The sequence below is a fragment of the Magnolia sinica genome, chromosome 4, assembly GCF_029962835.1.
Source record: "Magnolia sinica isolate HGM2019 chromosome 4, MsV1, whole genome shotgun sequence".
NCBI classification, from domain to species: Eukaryota; Viridiplantae; Streptophyta; class Magnoliopsida; order Magnoliales; family Magnoliaceae; genus Magnolia; species Magnolia sinica.
This window is the reverse complement of record NC_080576.1, coordinates 3,517,971-3,539,573: the sequence shown is the minus strand read 5'-3', so window position 1 is coordinate 3,539,573 and position 21,603 is coordinate 3,517,971. Positions and strand designations below refer to the sequence as shown.

At 40.2% G+C, this 21,603-nt stretch overlaps 2 long non-coding RNA genes across 3 annotated transcripts; both read right to left on the bottom strand.

The window, feature by feature from the left end:
- Positions 1–10,771: 10,771 nt before the first annotated feature.
- Positions 10,772–12,806, bottom strand: LOC131242181 (uncharacterized). Its single transcript, XR_009169531.1, has 4 exons — positions 12,796–12,806; positions 11,983–12,472; positions 11,479–11,910; positions 10,772–11,358 (listed from the first exon to the last, which is right to left on the bottom strand). It is a non-coding gene; the product is annotated as an uncharacterized LOC131242181 (long non-coding RNA).
- A 684-nt stretch (positions 12,807–13,490) lies between these two features.
- LOC131242182 (uncharacterized) lies at positions 13,491–20,713 on the bottom strand. 2 transcript variants are annotated; one of them, XR_009169533.1, is made up of 5 exons: positions 20,436–20,713; positions 20,173–20,262; positions 19,880–20,096; positions 19,465–19,616; positions 13,491–13,709 (listed from the first exon to the last, which is right to left on the bottom strand). It is a non-coding gene; the product is annotated as an uncharacterized LOC131242182 (long non-coding RNA). The 2 variants fall into 2 exon arrangements; XR_009169532.1 differs by lacking the exons at positions 20,173–20,262; positions 20,436–20,713 and having other exon boundaries at positions 13,496–13,709; positions 19,880–20,165.
- Positions 20,714–21,603: the final 890 nt, after the last annotated feature.

Below are 21,603 nucleotides of genomic sequence, written 5' to 3'. Positions count from 1 at the left end.
CCCACCAACTCTGGCCCATTTGGCGAGGACCACCTAAGCCTTGAAAGGAGCCCAATTGGAACGTGGCCCACGCAATCCTTACGTGAGGCCCACTTGACCTATGCATGTGGCCCACCTATATATGGTGTGGTCCCCCTGGTATATGGTGAGGCCCACCTGGTATGTGGTGCGGCCCACCTGTGCAGGTCCATTTTCTGGGCCAACTTCAGCTGGGATTCCAGCCCACCAGAGGTCCATTTCTGGGTCGTTTTCCAACCCGAAGTGATGCCCAATGCACGGCTTGTATGTCCGTTTGAATCAGGGCTTGTTTGAGGTCTGATTCCAACAAAATTCAAAGTCCATTACAAGCCATTTTTAGCTTATTTTAGAGTCCAACAGAGACTCACTTTCTGCCCTATCTCTAGCCCACACTATGGCCCCAAACGGTCTAATTCCAGGCCGTTTTGGCATCATTCAAGGTGCGGTTTTGGCCGGTCTTTTTGGCTTGGATTGAGGCCTATATAAAAGCCTGATTTCAGCTGCTTCCAAGCTGATTTTCAGCCATCTCTGTAGTTGCCCTTTCAGCTATTTTCCAACTGAAAATCAGCTGTTTTCACATTGTAATTGTAGCCATTTTCAATTAAAAAATCAGCTGCTATCTGGTTACATTTCCGGCTGTTTTCGAGCTGAAAATCTGCTGCCATGAGGTTGTATTTTCAGCTGTTTTTAAGTTCAAAATACTGCTGCTATGAGGTTGTATTTTCAGCTATTTTTAAGCTGAAAAATCAGCTGCTATCAGCTGATTTTTTCAGCTATCTAAAGGTCAGAGTTTCAGCCGCTATCAGGCTGATTTTTCAGCTATTTATAAGTCAGATTTTCAGCTACTATCAGGCTGATTTTTCAGCCATTTATAATTAAATTTACAGCTACTATCGGGCTGATTTTTCAATTTTCAGTTACTCAGTACGCAATCCGCTTCCCTTAGCTAGACGTCCAAGAGAGCTGAAAATGTCCTTCAAATCAGCCCTCAAACGGGTCTGATATCATGCTGAAAACGGGCTAGAAACCAGGCCTGAGTTCACACTAAAACAGGCTGAAAATCAGGCCTGATGTTACACTGAAAGTGGGCTGGAAACCAGGCCTGATAATGGCCGGAAATCTAACTTATAAATAGCTGAAAAATCAGCCCGATAATGGCTGGAAATCTGACTTATAAATGGCTGAAAAATCAGCCCGATAGTAGCTGTAAATCTAATTATAAATGGCTGAAAAATCAGCCTGATAGTAGCTGAAAATCTGACTTATAAATAGCTGAAAAATCAGCCTGATAGGAAGCGGATTGCGTACTGAGTAACTCAGTACGGTAAGCGTACTGAGTAAACTCCATGGGCCCCTGTGTCATTTATGCATTACATCCAATCCGTCCATCTCTTTTAACACATAATTTTAGGGCTATATCCCAAAAATGGAGAATATCCAAACCTCAAATGGACCACACCACCAGAAACTGTTAATTGAACATCTACCGTTGAAAATTTCTTGGGGACAACAGAGGTTTTAGATCAAGCTGATATTTTTGTTTTCCCTTCATCCATGTCCTTCTGATCTTATGAACAAGTTGATTGACGAATAAACATCACTAGGGGCCTTAGAAAATTTTCAACGGTTGAAATCAATAGTTCCACTTTTTCCTGTGGTATGGCCCACTTGAGCTTTGTATATGCATCAATTTTGGGTTGAACCCATAAAATGATCTGGAAAAACGAATGGACAGCATGGATAAACCACATGCAATCGTGGTGGGCCCAACCGAGTTTACTCAGTACGATAAGAGCGTACTGAGTAACTCAGTACACAATCCAATTTCCTAGCTAAGACTCGTTTTTTGCACCAAACATGGCCCAAATGGAGGCTTGGTTAGAGGATGTTTTCAGCTCTATTGGACATCCACTTGAGACTCGCTTTTGGCACCAAACATGGCTCAAATTGAGGCTTAAATGGAGGCTCAAACCATGGCCGAACTTCCCACAGATTCGCATGAAAGAAAATGGAGGGAGAGAGATCATTACCTGGCTGTCTTACAGCTCCTCTCTCTCTCTCTCTCTCTCTCTCTCTCTCTCTCTCTCTCTCTCTCTCTCTTTCTGCTCTCACCTTTTCTCTATCTCTCTCTCTCTCTCTCTTCTCTCTATCACTATCTCTTTTCTTTTCTTCCCTCTCTTTCTGGTGTGAAAGCTGAGAGCAACAATGCCCATTTATAGGCATAGGAGAGGAACTTCCAATGGTTAGAGAGATGCACTCATCATGCGACGGTCGAGATTAAAAGATGGTCGTGCATGGGGCCCATCCATGTTTAGGGATGGATTACTAATGCCTTGGCCTTCCTGAAAGTACATCCTTTGGGTCTGGTGGGGCCCATCTCGTGATCAGGCTTGGACAGATTATTAGGGAAGATGACCCAATCATCAATGGCAGATCACTGTCCCAGATGGGTCCCTTGATCTGGTCCGTTTGAGTGGACCAGATGGGTCCCTTGAGTGGACCAAATGGGTCCCTTGATCAGTGCAGGGCCCCCTTTTTTGGGCTGTAAACACCAGTTCCGGTTCATCTCATGAGAAGATCCGATTTTTCTCCATTTTCTCATGAGATGAGATATCTCAGCTTCTCATATCGTACTACCCACTAGGATGGGCTGGGATCATGCCACGTGGCCCCAGGGAACGGTCACAATGATGTCAACCTCCCTTATCCAAAAAAGGGAAGTCTCCTTTTTCTTCCCTTATAGTTTGCCATTTTTGGCTATGAGAAGACCCTCCCATAGCTGGCTCATTGGTGGCTGTAACCCCATGGATAAAGGGATGTTGGCTTGCATATCAACCTACCTGATGGTCCCTCATCTTAGATCGTAGCCACACATGAAAGAAATGGACGGTCCAGACCAAAATCCTTCATTCCTATACATGGATCCAAATCCTTATACTGTTTTGGTTGGGCAGACCCCACGAGTAAAATGGATGGTTTGGATCGTCCGGAAAGTGGCCAAGGTGGTCCACTTTGGGGCTTGAAATCTCCTAGTTTCAAATTTCCAAAATTGGAGGGAGTTTTTCCTTCTTTTTTTTAAAAAACTCTTGAAGGTGCTCAGTCAAAGGCCGTTTGACCGAGTAGCCATGTCCAGTGCATGTCTTGCACTTTAGTGTATGGTGTACACACAGTTTGTGTGGGGACCACTATAATGCCTATGATAAATCTACTCCATCCAGTTGGCTTGGGGGCCCCACTTTGGGGGTCCTGGCCCACTTTATGTCGATGGTGAGGTCCAGGTGGGACATACCACGCACTTTGGGGCCTTGTTTGGCCCATACATTGCAATTCAGTGGTCGGATGGGCTTGAGATCTTGTTTGGACGGTTGAACGGGGATTTGAGAGGTCTCAAGTGCCTGGTTGGCCACTAATTAATCCCTGAGGGTTGATAGTTGTGTGCAATGTCAGTATAGGTGACCTACGGTATCTTTAACTTGAAGTGCTTAGTTAAATTTACCCTCTTGGCTGATGTAGGATCCCTATCAGCCCCTAATGGATGGCTCTAAGACTACTTGGAACCTTCTGGTGTGCCTTGAGTAATTGAATTTTACAATAGCAGGGTTAGGGCCAAAATCCAATGGTTGGGTTAATCCGTGGAATGTTGTAGACCCCGAGTTGGTGGTTCGAGAGTCGAAGTTGTTAGTGGACGTCCCGACTAACCTCTAAACTCATCCAGGTGTTATTGAACAGCTTGAGGGACGGTCCAGGTTACTCTCATTCATTAAGTAGGTTTTAAATGGTAACGCTCGAGTACTGGAAAGTACGGGGCATTACAAAACGTAAGATGTATGGAAACACAAGCAATACATTCAAAATCAAAAGAAGAATCACTAGAACAAGTTACATGTTTAATTTTGTGTTTGGATACAAAGATTGTAATTGATTTGCGAGAAATTGAGAAATTTTGATTTTTCTCAATTTTCCAAAACTTGACCCATCTCCCATAAATTATTTTATTTTTTTTAAAGGATAACTAGATAATATTAAAAGAGAGAAAAAAGTATAAAAAGAAAGGAAGGAATTTGCTGAGTTAGCAGAAAACCTAGGATCCTAGAAACGATAAATCATAATCTTTTAAGATGTTTACAATCCTCGCCCATTCAAAAATTAACGTTTTAGCTCTAGAACCAACTGACTGAACCGAAGCAGATATATCATTGAAGCATCTATTATTTCTTTCTTCCCAGACTGCCCACCAAATCACAAGGATAGACAATCTCCAAAGACGAGATCTTTGCTTGCCTATTTTCACACCATGCCATGTCATAAGAAGATTGCTAGAAGAATTGGGATTGCACCAGTTGATTTTAAAGCAATAGCAGAAATCTGCCCAAATTTGGGAGACGAAAGGGTAGTGAATCAAGAGATGGTCCACAGATTCCTCATCATTCATGCAACAGAGGCATATGTTCACAATCTGCATGCCCCTTTTCTTTAAATTATCGACTGTTAAAATTTTGTTTTTCCCCTCTAACCAGCCGAAACAAATGAATTTAAGGGGGGCAGAGTATTTCCAAATGAACGGTGCAGAAGGAGTCGATGATATGAGAGAGGAAGTGAGGAGGGTGTAGAAAGATCTGATCGTGAACTTACTGCTTTTGTCGCTGGACCAAATGATTCTGTCAAGGGGATGATCTATCGGGCGCAGCTTTAGAAATGTAGTCAAGAAGGTCCACGTACTCTGAACATTCCTAGTCCTGGAGATTTATGAAGCATCTCACATCCCAGACACAATTCGACTCGACAATAGAAAAACAGTCCGCCACTTTAACATTGGAAAAAGGAGCCAGTTGATAAATGTTCGGAAATCGAGTTTTGAGAGGCAACTCTCCAGGACACACATCTTCCCAAAATCGGATGGATTGGCCATTACCAAGATCGAAGCTAATATGCTTGAGCATCTCTTCTTTGGATCGCATGATCCCTTTCCAAATATGAGAGGCCCTGTACATCGATGAATCTTTGGTCCACCAGCCACAAGAAGAACAACCATATTTTCCTTTGATGATAGAATTCCAAAGGGAGCCTTCTTCGTTTTCGAGTCTCCAGTTCCATTTACCAAGGAGGGCCCGATTCATGATTTTGAGATTTTTGATGCTCGCCCCTCCCTCTTGAAAATGTTTACAGACCTCCTACCAATCGAGAGATGTAGCTTATTTTGATTATCCTTACCACACCACATGAAGTCACATCTCAGCTTGTCGATGGCCAACAAAACAGACGAGGGGCATCTAAAAAGGGACATGAAATATATGGGCAGATTGGAGAGGGCCACTTTGATGAGCGTGAGGCGACCTCCAATAGAAAAATATTGGCACTTCCACTAGCTAGGAGTTTTTGAAATTTGTCGATAATCTTGTTCCACATATCCTGGGAGGGGGGCCAAACACGAGGGGAAGCCCCACGAAGGATGAGGGAAAGGAAGCTGAAATGCAACCAAGAGAATTCGCAAAAGAAGCTAATTCATCATCTGAAATATTAACTCCAAGGAGTTTCGATTTGGCCAGATTAATCCTAAGACCAGACACGGCTTCAAAGCATCGAAGGGTTGTATGTAGATTATTGATGTACACCTGGGCCGCTGGAGAAATGATAAGGGTATCATTTGCAAACTGGATGTGGGAGATGGCAGGAGATAGCCCGGGCATCTTGATACCACCAAAAACGCCAGCCACCTGACCTTTACTCAGCATTTGGGACAAAGCTTCACCGATCATTAGGAAAAGAAGAGGGGATAAGGGGTCCCCCTGATAGATACCTCTAGAGGTGTTGAAAAAGCCGAAAGGAGAGCCATTAAGAAGGATTGAAAAGTAGGCTGAGTCGACGCACGCGCGGATCCATTTTCTCCATTTGGTTCCAAACCCCATGCAGATCATCATGTATTGAAGGAAGTCCCACTCCATGTGATCGTAAGCTTTCTTAATGTCCAGCTTGCATAAAACAGCCCTATCTCCAGATCTATGGCATGAGTGAAGAATTTCGTTGGCTATAAGGGCATAATCCATGATTTTTCTTCCCCTGATGAAGGCGCTTTGGTTAATTGAGATGAGATTACCAATCACCTTAGACAACCTTCGAGAGAGCACCTTAGCTAGGATCTTATAAGGACCCCCTATCAAGCTGATGGGTCTGAATTTAGAGAAGCAACTAGCGACTGCCACCTTAGGATAAGGGCTATGAAGGAAGCACCTAGACCTTTAGATAGTCTCCCTTTATTGTGAAACTCAGCCATAAATTCCATGATGTCTGGGCAGATAGAATCCTAGAATGTTTGAAAAAAGGCTATTGGGAAGCCATCAGGACTCGGCGACTTATCTCTGCTCAGTGAATCGACAGCTAATTTGACTTCTTCGTCAAAAAAGGGTGCGTGTAAGAGACACTACTAAAAAAACAGCCTTTACCGGCGGCCAAAACCGCTCCTATAAGTACCAAAAACCGCCAGTACAAGAATTACCGGCGGTTGGACACGTGCCGCTAAAGGGGAATCGCTGTACCGGCGCTCGTCTCGGCCTTTTGGTGGCCGCTGCTAAAAGTGAAATATTTGCGGCGCTTATTATTCTTTACCGGCGCTTCTGTTGACTGCCGGTAAAACTATAAGCGCAACCAATGACATAAGAAACGCCGCAAAAGCTATAACAAGTGAGATTAGAGATTTTAAAACGCCGGTATAAAATGCGCCGGTGAAAGTTCCAATAATAGAAATTCCTACTGATTCTTTACTAATCCTTTCACACAAATTCCTGTTGATTCTGACTAATCCTTTCCTATAACTACTATCCTTCAATCGAATCTCCATCGCTCTAACTATCAAATCTCTATCTGCATAACTATCAAAACCGTATGACTGAATAACAAGAATTTGGATTACCCAATAATCCGATTTCATAAAAAGTAAAATGAAAATAGAGATGAAAAGACAGTGAACCAGATGAGTAACCCAGCCCAAAATTCAACAAACTCCTATTTGGATCATTAAAGCAAGTTTTCAAACTACAAGGTAGATAGCTTCAAAGGTTTTCAATTAAAAATATTTACCGATATACAAAGCTTGTGTGACAAGCCCTTGTTTGGTAACAAGACTAATAGATATCAAGTAATGTAGATATGGAACACCTATTACTCAGGGCAAAGAAATACTATTGGCAGATACCAAAAAAATTCTACCATACATGTGTGGCCCACCTAATGATTTGATGCACATGTAATTTTTAAATAGGGGGAGAAACCATCAAACATGGGGAGTATTGCGTGCAAATTGATAGTATCACATGTTGGTTACTTGAAAATATCGGCACATTTGAAGCACTTGAAGATGCATAGTGAAATATGCGGTGTATGTACACACAGGCACATTGGCATATATAATAAATGTTGGGCTTTCTAATGTTGAGTGCAGCGCATGTGAGGTTATTAAGGATGGACAGCCTCACTTGTGGCGCATGTGCTATGCATGCTTACAAAATAAGTACTCTATGCACTTAATTGGATGATTGAGTTAAAGTAACTTGTCCATGTAGATTATGCAAGTTAAAAACCTTACTGTCCATGTAGTTCTATCATCAATTTTGTTCGAATTACACTTTAATAGTCCTCTAATCCCAATATGTATATTCACATCAAACATTGATCAAAACCTAATGGTCCTTTAGAGAAAGGCCAAGGTGATCCAAGTAATGATACTCAGATGCATGCACATGTACCAATCATAGACTTGTGCAAGAACATGCCCAATCATCAGCTGGGGCCTCTCATAATCATACCTTTATCTAAATAAGGTTGTTGTGATTACCAAGTGGCATGTACTTATGTGAGAAATTAAAACAGTTGAATGAAAGTTAATGTAGATATTCAATATAGGCATGTTGCCGAAGTTTTTTGTGGATAATCCTAATTTCTGGACTAAAGAAGGTTCACAACAAGCCCTACCTAATGTTTGGAAGGTCCTCTTCAAACTCTAATTTCATATTGAAACTTAGAAAGGGTAACATGAGAATCATGTAGCTGACCTGTATTTAGTCACAAAGTAATGAAGGAATGTACAAATCTCTACTATAGCCAATTCCTTGCCAAGGCATAGCCTGCAACCTCCTCCAAATATCAGGAAATGTTGATGAGACTCCAATCTATTGTCCTGCATTCAATGATCATTTGTATCTCATCCACCAAAAAAAGAAAACATAAATAAATAAATAAATAAAATAAAGAAAGAAAGAAAGAAAGGGCAATGTTAGCCTCTATCGTGGCAAGTTGGGTTTTTGGGCAAAAGGAAATGACATATCATTATTCTTTCTGTCTTTTGGGCTATATGGGCAGAGCGTAATAATAGCTGCTTTAGGAATTCCTCAGTCTCAGCTGCAGGAGTGTTCTCTAGGGTGCTAGTTCTGTTTCGGGATTGGGCTCCGTAATGTTGTTTTTGCCAGGTTTGGCTACCGTGGGGCAGTTTTTTGTAGTTTTTGTTTTTCCTTGTTTCCTATAGCTTGCTGTTTTTTCTCTCTTGCCCTGTAGGCTTTGTTTCTGCTTGTTTCTGTCAATAAAATTTTCATCTTTCAAAAAACAGTGTAGAACAATTTCTTGCCATTACTTTTTTTTTGTTGTTGACATTACTATTGAAAACCTAATCTTTAAAAATTGGATTCTGGTTTGATCTAACTTGGAAATTTTCTTAGCATTTCATGGTTTGCTTTTTTGTTTCCTTCATTGCCAGGGCTGTCAATGGACAGGATGGCCTAATGGTTTCTATCCTATCTTGCTATGGGCTGGGCACAACTCTCATTTTGAACCTGTGGAACAGAGCATGGCCAGGTTACCAGGCCCAAAAAATGGGCCAGTCTTGTGCCTGGATTTTACAAAGTTTTTCTTTCTTTCAATTGACAATGTCCTGAGCTTGCATGCTTGCTTCCTTATATCTGTCATAGGCCAGCCCCAATACTGAGTTTTTGAACTATGGGGTGTGCATCTGATAGTTGGCTTGGGGGTCAATATTGGGTGGAATCGTGCTTGCATGTGAGTGGTGTCAATGTTAGCCTCTGTCGTGGTAAGTTCAGTAAAAGAGAGGATTAATGTCCAGTGAACAGCCAACTGTAGAACTTTTGCCAATATATCATTTGAAACCCAACCACGAATTGGAGAAAATTGAGATGATGATGATGACAGGAGACAAATTGCAGATACAGATGTGCACAGTCCCTATATATCATGCATTTGCTAACACCTATACATCATGCATTTGCATCCATGCGTACTTTCATGAATATTTAATGCAACATGCATACAAATAAGTATAGCGTGAAAGCAGTCATCTGAAAGAAGCATCTAGAAATGCAAGTAAATTGAGGATCTACATGAGGATTAGAACCTTATTGTTTGTACCAACTGATCTGAACCAATTTACGCATGCTGAAAAAAGATGCAGAAACACCACAGGACTATTTACAAATAATTGTTCAGCTGGTTTTCTAGCCAACTCCCTAGTATCGAATTACTCAAGTTTGTCCTTGTAGAGAGAAGCATTTTCGTCTTTAAAAAAAAAAAAAAAAAAAGCCATTTCAACTAGCATTCATTACAGCAATCTAATGGAAGGTACCAGAATCTAAAATCCTCAAGAGGTATCTCGGCAGAGGTAATTAGATTAGGTACGGAATGAAAATTCTCGCCTAGTGAGTTACTATCCACTACCTCACTGTTCCCATTAAACGCAGATAGCCTAATATGGATTGGTGCTTTCCAAATTCTGTGGAGTGTGGAGGCCACCCTCCAAAGGTAGGAGAATGAAAGAAAAGATGGGGTCAAGACCTTGTTAATTCATATATTTTATATTACCCATGTTTTATTGGTATGACCTTCATATATTTTATATTTCACAGCAACCTTGTTAATTCTTGGTGTGTTGTGTTTCAAATCTAGCCTGCATATTACAACCTTGGGGTGGTCTATTATGATATGCTGCAATATGATTTGGCTCTTACCTGCTATGAGAAAGCTGCACTACAAAGGCCTATGTATGCCGAAGCATATTGCAACATGGGTATTATATATAAAAACCGTGGGGACTTGGAATCAGCTATTGCTTGCTACGAGAGGTAGTCCACTGCTTATCTGCTCTCATATTTGTAGTCGTAAATAGCCCTGTCATGCACACATCTACTGCAAAGATAACCCTCAACCTCATGTGAGAAAGCATGCATAGTATTTCTCCTTCAAATCATTATGTTCACAGTTATAATAGTAAAGTCACTTTAAGGCTAACTTTGACATTGGTAAGTTTTAAGGAACAAATTATTTGGCAGCAAGACACGCCTCTTAGAAAACATGTGCCCTTCTAAAGGAAAATGTTGCATGCCTATTGGTAATTCCAGATCTTCCTATAAGAAAAGAATTTAGGGAACAATTTACTGAAAACTGATCTTTCATTCCATTCTAGACTCAAGAAATTGCCACTTCTGGCATGGCAATAATAGAGAAATGAAATGGTAGAAACATATAAAAGAGAAATGAACACAGTTCATATTTCTAGGGAAAATATACTTTATAGTCAAATAAATGAATAAAGTAGCAAAATTCTTGCTAATTGTAACAAAGCAGTGGAGAAATGCAACCCATTTGTAAAACAAAATCAAAGATTCCCAAGTCTGGAAACTTGGGTCACTAATTGGACTCCCAGGCAAACCAAAACCATCTTTTTAAGACACCAAAGCTCAGGTGTATGTGAACTCTCTAAAATATTATAGAATGCTCAACTAAAGTATCTGAGAAAATGATCCTATGTACACCAAAGCTCAGGTGTATGTGAACTCTCTGCTATTCATGATATCGTCCATATTTGATGGGCTTATGATCAAACAATCTGAACCTTTCAGTCTATAAACTTCTGGATGCAATCTATTCATTGGGTGTTGGAATTATAGGTGTCTTGATGCATCAGGAAATTTGAATGGAAAAAAAAAAAAAAAAAATCTGTTTTCGAATCTATGAATCTTTTTTCTCCAAGTTACCCAAGACTACATCTGATCATCTACATGTCTACACATGCAAGAGGCCCTTTTATAATTCTACAGCAATGAACTGATCTCAGTTCATCACTGCTCCAATGTACAGTTGGCAATATCAGTGAAAAATGAATCAGACAGTTCAGCTAGTGGCCCTTACTAATGTGGACAAGCACATTGAAAGTGAAAGTGATCCGTGAAACAAGTTTCAATGGTTCACATTTGGGATGGGAGTGTCATGTACCTGATCACAGAATGTTGCGGCAATTGTATTCAGAGATGGGTCAATTTTACAGGCCTCATTTCTTCTCCAAGTCTGTGATATTACAAAAAAAAAAAAAGAAAAAAAAGAAAGAAGAGAGTTCAAGATGAACTTATTTGGCCCATGCGATATTGTATACAAAAAGAATCATTTTCAATGAGTACTTAGGAGTACCTTTTAATACCTTCAGAAGGAATCATAAGGCATTCTGCTGCAGATGTTATTATCCCCATCACAATAACCATTCTCCTGGTTTCTATTTGACATAGCTTTTGACATCGAGTAAAATACTCCATGCTGCTAAAATAACTCTTAATTTTGAGTGGCTGAGATATCAAATTTCAACCCTTTTCCTGTTTGCTGTATCACTAAGAAATTCTTAAGAAGAAATTCCCTGTTGTTTGCGGCAAACCATGGATCCAAACCTGTTAAGGTTGTTGTGGCCTCTTGCTAATCTATTAACTGTAAATATGTAACCATACAACTACAAAAATATCACGAAAATAATCTCTTTGGAGAAGAAACAAAAGTGGTCCTTCTATATTTACCTATATGTGGGTGATGACTCTGATTGCTCACAATCTAGCAGATGAATCCCATCAACACCTGGAATTTGCACAGACAAAAATATTGGCGATATTGATACATTCACGATACTTAGCAATACATCACCCATACCTGTAATTTATTGCCTTCCGCCACGACTGTGAGCTCTGTCAGACAGGAAAAAAGATGGTACAACTTTTAGCACAATCTTCTAATAAATTACAAAATGGGGAAAAAAAAGGGTCAACTTCAATAACTAATTGGAGAAGAACTTTGATTCTCTGGCAATGTGTGTGGAAAATTGGTTACTTGAATCAGACTGTTGAAATCATGGGCCTCAACAATCTGTTGAAATCCACCCTCCTTAAATGCATGTTTGAGCTTTGCTAAATCAGACAATGATGTGTTCGGTCGAGTTCCACCATCAACAGAAATTGTAACATGTTTCTCCTTTCCAGTTTTTGCATCTATAATCTTCATTAATATGAAACAAGGCCTGTTACATACTCTTTCGGGTCACCAGACAGAGTCGAAGTAGCAAGGGCATTTAGGTGGTTCACGTCCTGTTTACATACACTGGACTGAGACAAGGCATTGTGTATGCAGAAAACCACACTAGTCCCTGATTTACAAATGGGAGAAATGAGAGCATAACAGAGGACCAATATCATGGTTTTATCTAAGAACGTTCTTGGTTTGAGCATTTCTTCAGTGTTGAAATTTCAGTCCGTAGGTGGATACATCAAGAGAAAAGGTACAGTAGCAATCAAGTAGATCTTTGATTTTTTTTTTTAAAAAAAAAGTTGAATACATTCATACTTCAATTGATAAAATATCAATTAAAATTTTATATAATCATAAGACCAACTTCTATCTATGATCCCACAATGCTCTAAAATGGAATTTGATTTATTTGTGCAAAATCTCTGTAATGCACAAGATTACCGTAAATTTAGTCAAGTTCATGACTTAGGCCCATGAGGATGAACTTCCTGTGACAACTTGCGCCCATGAGAATGAACTTCCTGTGACAACATGGCACCATGTCAAAAGAATGACAACACACTAAAACCTTCATCCTATAATTTGGAAACAAAATCCAAATAGGAAGTGAGAAGATAGGCACATCCAATCAATTCAAAATCCATGCCAAAGGCAACCCAGGCCCAACTCATTAACAACCATATGGAGAACAATATTGAAAATGGAAATTTATATCAAATACAAGCAACTTCAATCTCCCTATAAATAGTAACAAATGGAGTGGCTGTGCATTTATATGAACCAATGCTGGAAGTAGATACACAAACAACAAATTGAGAAGTGACATTCCAAGAATTCCTCTCCCATTTCAAAAGCCACTTTTCGCTTTGTATACATATTCCAGAACGAGGAACGCAGCACTGTCAAAATGATGAATTTAGCAAGCATTTGAGGCATAAGCAACACAAGCAATTTTCAACTTTATGTACTGGAACAGGATTGCAAATGATAAAATGAGATGCAGACAATTATTACAAATTAAACCTGAAATTCCTCACAAGCAAGCATACACAATCACATGTAGAATACCAATCTTGACATACCTGACATTTTTGGCACAATCAACATGAGCATCAGGTAGAACTCTTGGAGAATAGACGACAATGAGAGATGAAAGGAATTGAGAAAAGGAGTAATTTGTCATGTCATAAAATGAAGTTGAAGAAAAACATCTAGAAGTTGACATGACCCAATAGTGAGAATTTAGCACTAAACAGAACCTAATGGGAGATTCAAAATGCAGTTTAGGAAATAAGATATGACTTACAGTCAAAGGAATGGGAAGTAACCAACAGATGCACCAACAAAGGGCTTATCTGCACACACCAAAAACAAAACAGAAAACAAAAAGTGTTTATGACGCAGGACAGCCCTAATTATGATGCATGCACATGGAGATAATTAAACAGTGGAAATAAAAGGAATAAATGATCTAAAATTCTAACAGTAATCATCATAACTGAGAAAATCATAAAGGAAACATGCAATGGAGCGGGTCATCACTACAACCATGGATTATGGAATTCAATTACTACTTAAGTTGGATCCAGTGAGGGATGAGACCTCCCGATCTTGCATGGTCACACCCAATCGATCAATGAAGATCACTAGTCCGAAGAACCAAGAAGTTTCTCGGATTAGGGATTTGAGAATTTGGGGATTTAGGGTTTAGATCGGTTCTCAAGATTTTGATCGAAGAAGGATTAGCCAAAACTGGAAAATAAAAGGAAGAAAATTATTACCTTGAAGAAGTTGGAGGGGTACAAGAAGAAATTAGAAGAAGAAGATCAAGGGGAGAGAAGAAGCACCATTAGAGAGAAGAGAGGAAGGAGGCAACCAAAGGGTTTGCTTTTCATTAATCAATAGTTAAATTCGAGTTTAGGGCTTTAGCCCACTTAAATAAGCAAATAAAAACATAAAATTACTAAAATACCCCTAGAATAAGCAAATAAAGATATAAAATTACTAAAAGACCCCTAACTAAGTCAAAAACACGCAAATAACATAAGTACGGGAAAGTTTAGGTGCTCGGTCTTCTTTCTCCAATCTTCTTTCACATGTGTCTTCCCTGAGTGGGGTCTTCTATATGTCCAATCACATGTGAAAGGTCTTCAGCTCCTCAATAGTCGCCTATCCACAAGGACGACACTTGTGGTTGGCGCTTTCTTCGTTGGTACACCTTGAATGCGCTTGTGTCCGCATCAATTCCCCTCGGGTGAGAAAAACTCGACTCCGACGAGTTGAAACTTTTGTAGCGCTCGAGTAGATCTGGATCAATACCCTGCAATGCATCGCCCGACAGCCACGTAGATTCAGACGATGGTTTGTTCTTCCACTTGACAAGATACCTTTGGAAACCCCCATCTCTCGTGGATACTATCTCGTTATCCAAGATTTCCTCGATTGCTTCTTTATGGGTAATGGGTAGAGGAGGGGGTGGAAGGGGTTGGGTAGCAAACTCAGAAAAAGGCCATGAAAGGGATGATGTATTAACAATGGGAGTATGGGCACGGACTAAATCTTCCACATTAAAAGTTGGATTAATGCTCATTTCAGGTGGAAGGTCAACCCGATACTCGTTGGACCCAACCTTTTGTAATATCTTGAATGGTCCAGCACTACGCGCTTGTAATTTCTTTGCAGATCCTTGAGAGAATCGTTCTGGCCTTATTCGCACCATTACAGTCTCCTTCTTGAAATTCTTGCACTATACGATAAGAATCAGCTGAAACTTTATAATCATCATTGCTCTTATTTAACCGCTGTCTAATATGTGTATACAAATCATGAATATAACGTGCGAATGCATCGGCTGACTCGGAAGACCTTTGGGTAACAGACATAGGTAAGAGATCTATGGGCATTCTAGGTTTATAACCACGTACAATTTCAAAAGGACTCAACCCTGTAGATCTATTAACTGACCCATTATAAGCAAGTTCAGCAGTTGGTAAAATTAGGTCCCAAGTCTTAACATGTTCACCCACTAGACAACGTAGAAGATTTCCAAGGCTACGGTTTACCACTTCAGTTTAACCATCTGTTTGTGGGTGGTAAGCAGTAGAAAATTGCAAACGAGTTCCCATAATATGCCACAGTGTCTTCCAAAAATAGCTAGTAAATCGAACATCACGATCAGATACTATGGTTTTAGGTAACCCATGGAGACGCACCACACCATCAAAAAAGAGACAAGCAACATGTGACGCATCTGACGTCTTCGAACATGGGAGGAAATGCGCCATTTTAGAAAAACGGTCCACAACGACAAAAACGGAATCGTGCTTTTTTATAGTCTTGGGAAGCCCGAGCACGAAGTCCATACTAATGTCCTGCCACGGAGCATGTGGCACTGGCAATGGCGTGTACAGCCCGGTATTTTGCTTTCTTTGCTTTGCCAGCTGACATGTTCGACACTGCCCTAAAACTTTGGCTACGTCTCGCTTGAGGCTTAGCCAATAGAAACGATCTTCCACGAGGGCAATGGTCTTATCACGACCAAAATGGCCAGCTATCCTTCCTGAATGAAGCTCCCAGATGAGGAATTCACGAAGGGACATACGGGGAATACAAAGTCTGTCTCCCTTGAAAAGAAAGCCATCTTTAAGAACATATTCACCCATAATATGCTGGTCACTAGAGAGCGACGCATAAGTACCCCCAAAATCAGGACATATGGGGTATTCATCTTTCAGTTGCTCAAATCCGACTACCTCTACACTCAAGGAGTTGAGCAACGCCACTCTCCTACTAAGGGCATCCGCTGTTTTGTTTTCAACCCTGGCCTTGTGTTTTAAAACAAACGAATATTCCTGGAGAAACGCTAACCACTTGGCATGCCTTGGGTTGAGTTTCTTCTGAGAATGCAAATATCTCAAAGCCTCATGGTTAGAAAAAAAAACGAATTTTTGCGGTAGGAGGTAGTGTCGCCAATGTCTCAGGGATTACACTACCGCATAAAATTCTTTGTTGTAAGTGGAATATTTTTGTTTTGCCTCATTCAGTTTCTCATTGAAATAGGCCACTGGGTGTCCTTCTTGACTCAACACTCCACCTATACCGACACCAGACACATCGCATGCTACTACAAAGACTTTAGAAAAGTCAGGTAGACGCATGACAGGAGCTTCCACCATCTTGCCCTTAATTTCTTTAAAAGCCTTGATGGCGGCTTTAGGCCACACAAACTCTCCCTTTTTCATGCACTCGGTAATGGGAGCCATGATCGTGCTAAAACCCCTAATGAACCGATGATAAAAAGTTGCTAGGCCGTGAAAACTTCACACCTCATGAATGTTCCTTGGTTCTGGCCACTCAACTATGGCTCTGACTTTTTCAGGGTCTGCGCGCATCCCTTCAGATGACACTATAAATCCTAAGAACACAACTTGGTTAGACATGAATGCACATTTCTTAAGATTAGCGTACAACTTTTCCTTCCTAAGGACACTATAAACCTTCTTTAAATGTTCAAGGTGTGATTCCTTAGTGATACTATAAATAAGAATATCGTCAAAGTACACCACTAGGAATTTTTCCATGAACGGCCTCAAAGTTTGTGTCATCACCCGCATGAAAGTACCGGGTGCGTTAGTCAAGCCGAAGGGCATGACCAACCACTCATACAGCCCATCTTTCGTCTTAAACGCCGTCTTCCACTCATCTCCTGGGCGTATACGAATTTGGTGATATCCACTCTTGAGGTCTATCTTAGAGAATATAGTGGACCTGGCCATCATGTCAAGCACATCATCAAGTCTAGGTATAGGGAACCTATACTTGACAGTAATTTTATTTATGGCGCGGCTGTCTACACACATGCGCTACGTGTCATCTCTCTTTAGCGTCAACAATGCAGGCACGGCACATGAGCTCATACTCTCTTGGATGAAACCCTTTTGCAAAAGCTCATCAACTTGCTTCTTCAACTCTGCATGCGCTGCAGGGTTCATCCTATAGTGAGGAAGGTTCGGTAGAGTAGACCCTAGGACAAGGTCAATGGCATGCTGTATGTCCCTCATAGGTGGCAACTCATTTGGTAAGTCTTCAGGAAATACATCATTGTATTCCTTCAGGACCGAGGTCACCTCACGAGGCAACTCTGATGGAACCTCAGGTGTAATTTCTCTAGCCACAAGGGCATACACCATAGAATCCTCCTTAGCCTCTTTTTTAAACTCTCTTGCACTGATTATATGTAAAGACTTAGGTTTGGATTTCCCCATTTCTCTAGGCTCACTTGCCTTCTCATCCTTCTTCTTCCCTAGTGTATTCTCAGGTGGCATGGGATTAAGTTTGATCTTTTTACCATTATACATAAAAGTACACGCATTCGAACGGCCAAAGATCGTGACATCATTATCGAATAGCCACGGTCTACCTAGGATAACATGTCCCACATCCATAGGTAAAACATCACACCACAGGAATTCTTTGTATGACCCAAACTCGATGGGGACTAGACATTGCTGGGTGACAGGTGTTATGGCTTTCAAGATGAATGCGATGAATGCAAAACTACTATGAACTGACACAATTAAGTTGAAACAGGAAACAACTCAAATCTGAAAATTTTCCAGATTAGGAACTTTTTAAAATTTGAAAGCTTCTAAAATTGAAAACTTTCTAAACCTGAAACTTTCCTAAGTTAAACCTAAAAATCGAAACCCTAATTTGATAACTCGATCTAGACAAAAACCATGCAAGTCTAAGCTCTGATACCAAATTTGACGCAGGACAGCCCTAATTATGATGCATGCTCATGGAGATAATTAAACAGCGGAAATAAAAGGAATAAATGATCTAAAATTCTAACAGTAATCATCATAACTGAGAAAATCATAAAGAAAACATGCAATGGAGCGGGCCATCACTATAACCATGGATTATGGAATTCAATTACTACTTAGGTTGGATCCGGCGAGGGATGAGACCTCCCGATCTTGCATGGTCACACCCAATCGATCAATGAAGATCACTAGTCCGAAGAACCAAGAAGTTTCTCGGATTAGGGATTTGAGAATTTGGAGATTTAGGGTTTAGATCGGTTCTCAAGATTTTGATCGAAGAAGGATTAGCCAAAACTGGAAAATAAAAGAAAGAAAATTATTACCTTAAAGAAGTTGGAGGGGCACAAGAAGAAATTAGAAGAAGAAGATCAAGGGGAGAGAAGAAGCACCATTAGAGAGAAGAGAGGAAGGAGGCAACCAAAGGGTTTGCTTTTCATTAATCAATAGTTAAATTCGAGTTTAGGGCTTTAGCCCACTTAAATAAGCAAATAAAAACATAAAATTACTAAAATACCCCTAGAATAAGCAAATAAAGACATAAAATTACTAAAAAGACCCCTAACTAAGTCAAAAACACGCAAATAACATAAGTACGAGAAAGTTTGGGCGCTCAGTCTTCTTTCTCCAATCTTCTTTCACATGTGTCTTCCCTGAGTGGGGTCTTCTATATGTCCAATCACATGTGAAAGGTCTTCAGCTCCTCAATAGTCGCCTATCCACAAGGACGACACTTGTGGTTAGCGCTTTCTTCGTTGGTACACCTTGAATGCGCTTGTGTCCGCATCAGTTTAGCTTCATGGGCTGAGTAGTAATTTTCAGCTGGAAAGTGAACTTTCCCATGAAAGAATAGCCCATGATCAAACAAATGAAATAACTGCAACTATAGCCCTTGTCACCTTCCAATAGCCCAAGAACAAACACAGCCAAAGCAAGGACAAATGCAAGCAAGCTAAAGATCTTTATCTTTTTTCTTTCTTGCCTTTCGGTACTATGGGTTTTGGTCAACACGGGCATGTACAAGGCAACTCATGTACATGGCAGACATCTGCCAGCGTGGCAAATTTTCTATGAGATCCAATTTATTCATTAGAGTGGAGCCTCTACCGGGATGTTATTCCCCAAGAATCAGGTTGGTCCACTCATCAGGGGGGCCACAGTTTATGAAACAAATATACGGCTGAAAAAACTTGGTTGAAGTGTCTTTACCCATCCAACTGCTTCTAAGAATATAGCCCACCTGCTGAATGAACCAGATTTACTTTCATGGCATGGTCAAAACCACCTAAGGAATAGCTTGGACATTGCACTTGGACGCTGCAATGGGACAACTGCTTTATGTATAGTGGTCAGAACTACCACTCCTAGCTCCAGATAAGCCAAACCTACATTGAGCATGCAGGTTGGGGCAGGGATTCTTCACTGTGAAGAGATGTTCTGCATACAAGGTAAAGTTCAGGTTGGATTGGGTTAAGGATTTTCAACCCAACCTAGGTGAGGTTGAGGGTCAGCAACCCAACCCCAACCGAACACGACCCAGAGTTCATGTTGGGCCAATCAGGTTCAAGTTGACCCAACTGAAGTTGTACACTTATGGTGCACACTTCATGGAACTATATGAAAACACCGATTGTACAAGCATTTCTCTATAACAATATGACAAAGAAAAACTAGCAGTTTGATGAAGGAAAAGATCTCACCAAAGAATACAAGCCACTGGCATCCATAAAAAGCAGAGGGCACGAAGCAATTCTGTAATATGAAAATGCTAATTAGTCCAAACTAACATGCACACTGTTAGAGAAGTTAATGAGACGAATGAACCCATTACTGGTATAACACGAAATTCCAAGCAAACATTTTGAAGGGCGGTACCTGATGAATGGCCTAGACCACATACCTATGCCACATTGGCATCTGTGTGAACCAATGAAAAAACACTCAATCCTATTTGTGAGAATATTGTTCAACATTTCTCACTCTTAAAACTTACCTTAGCAACAATCCCGAGAAAGAAGATGGCATGCCATACAGTCATATCATGGCAACATTACATGCACATCAGCAAATTGACATGAAAAACCTGAATGTAAAACCAATACATGACATCAAAATAAGTGCAATGACACACATAAAGGAAATGTGTACAATTATAGACTAGAGAGTGTAATGCACCAGCTAGGCATTTAATAAGATAAAACAATCAACATAAGAACTGCAAAACATAGATTGATCAAGGAACTGTATCACCCATACATGTGCTTAATGAATCCTTATAAAATTCCCACTAGCCTTTGCCTCTGCTAATTTCCCCATCCAAACCTTATTAAGACCTTTGTATTCATACCTTCTATCTTGGAAACTGAAATTACAAAGCATAGTAAATACCATTTAGTTTGGACGAAGTATCCAGACATACCATGTGAAGCCATAAACATGCCCACTAGTGAATTGAACAAGCTGGAATTTGACTAGTTGGTATTTATTTCTCAAACTAGCTATGAAAGCCATTCAGAGGAACCCCTTCTAGAATGAATTTTCAAAGCTTGACAAAGAATAAGATAGATATTTATTTATTTTTTTAGTATGACAAGGCAAGAATGTTTCAAAAGCAAATGCCAAGGACCCTGCAAACTAGTAACCTGACCAATGTTGGTGAAAAGCACAAGAAAAAATGAAGATGACAAACGTCAACTTATTTAAGATCATTTAACTTACAACATATTTCCATATCGTTTCAAGTTCATCAGGAGTTCTTTTACAAAGGGCTTAAGCTCATAATACATTTTTTCCAACCTGGTTCTCAGTAGGATGTGGAAGTATGGTAATTGTGACAGATGTTCCTCTATGATATTTTGCAGCCCACAAACTTCTTTAATCTCATGGTATAGACAGTCCTACAACAACAATTGGAATCAGAAACATATAAAACTGAAAAGGTAAAAACTGAAAAGGTAAAGATGAATAGATGATTGAATCTACTGAGAGAGCTACCTGATTCTTGGGGTTGTTCGCAAGTTAATACATAGCCCATTTTGTTGTTACCAGAGTGGTATCCGATGTTTCAATGATTGCTTCCCAGACCAAAATGTTTGCTTGGAATTTTGTGTATGGGGCTGTTCATGTTTACACCATCAGTTCTTTTAGAAAGCCCATTCGTGTATGGGAAACATTTGGTCTGTTCAGCATCATGTATGCATTCTTTTTTTTTTTAAAGCCAAAATTCCAAAATTCCTCATATATTCCAAAGGTAACATTATACATTACAGGAACTTTCCTTGCATTTGAACGATCTGTAAAGAGAGAGATAGACAGTTGATCTTTGCCCCCCTTTCTCTCTCTTGAAAGAAACCAAAATGAACAAAACCAACACAATAATAAAACAGAGAGGGAGAGAGATTAGCTGTATGCTTTTGGATTAGGC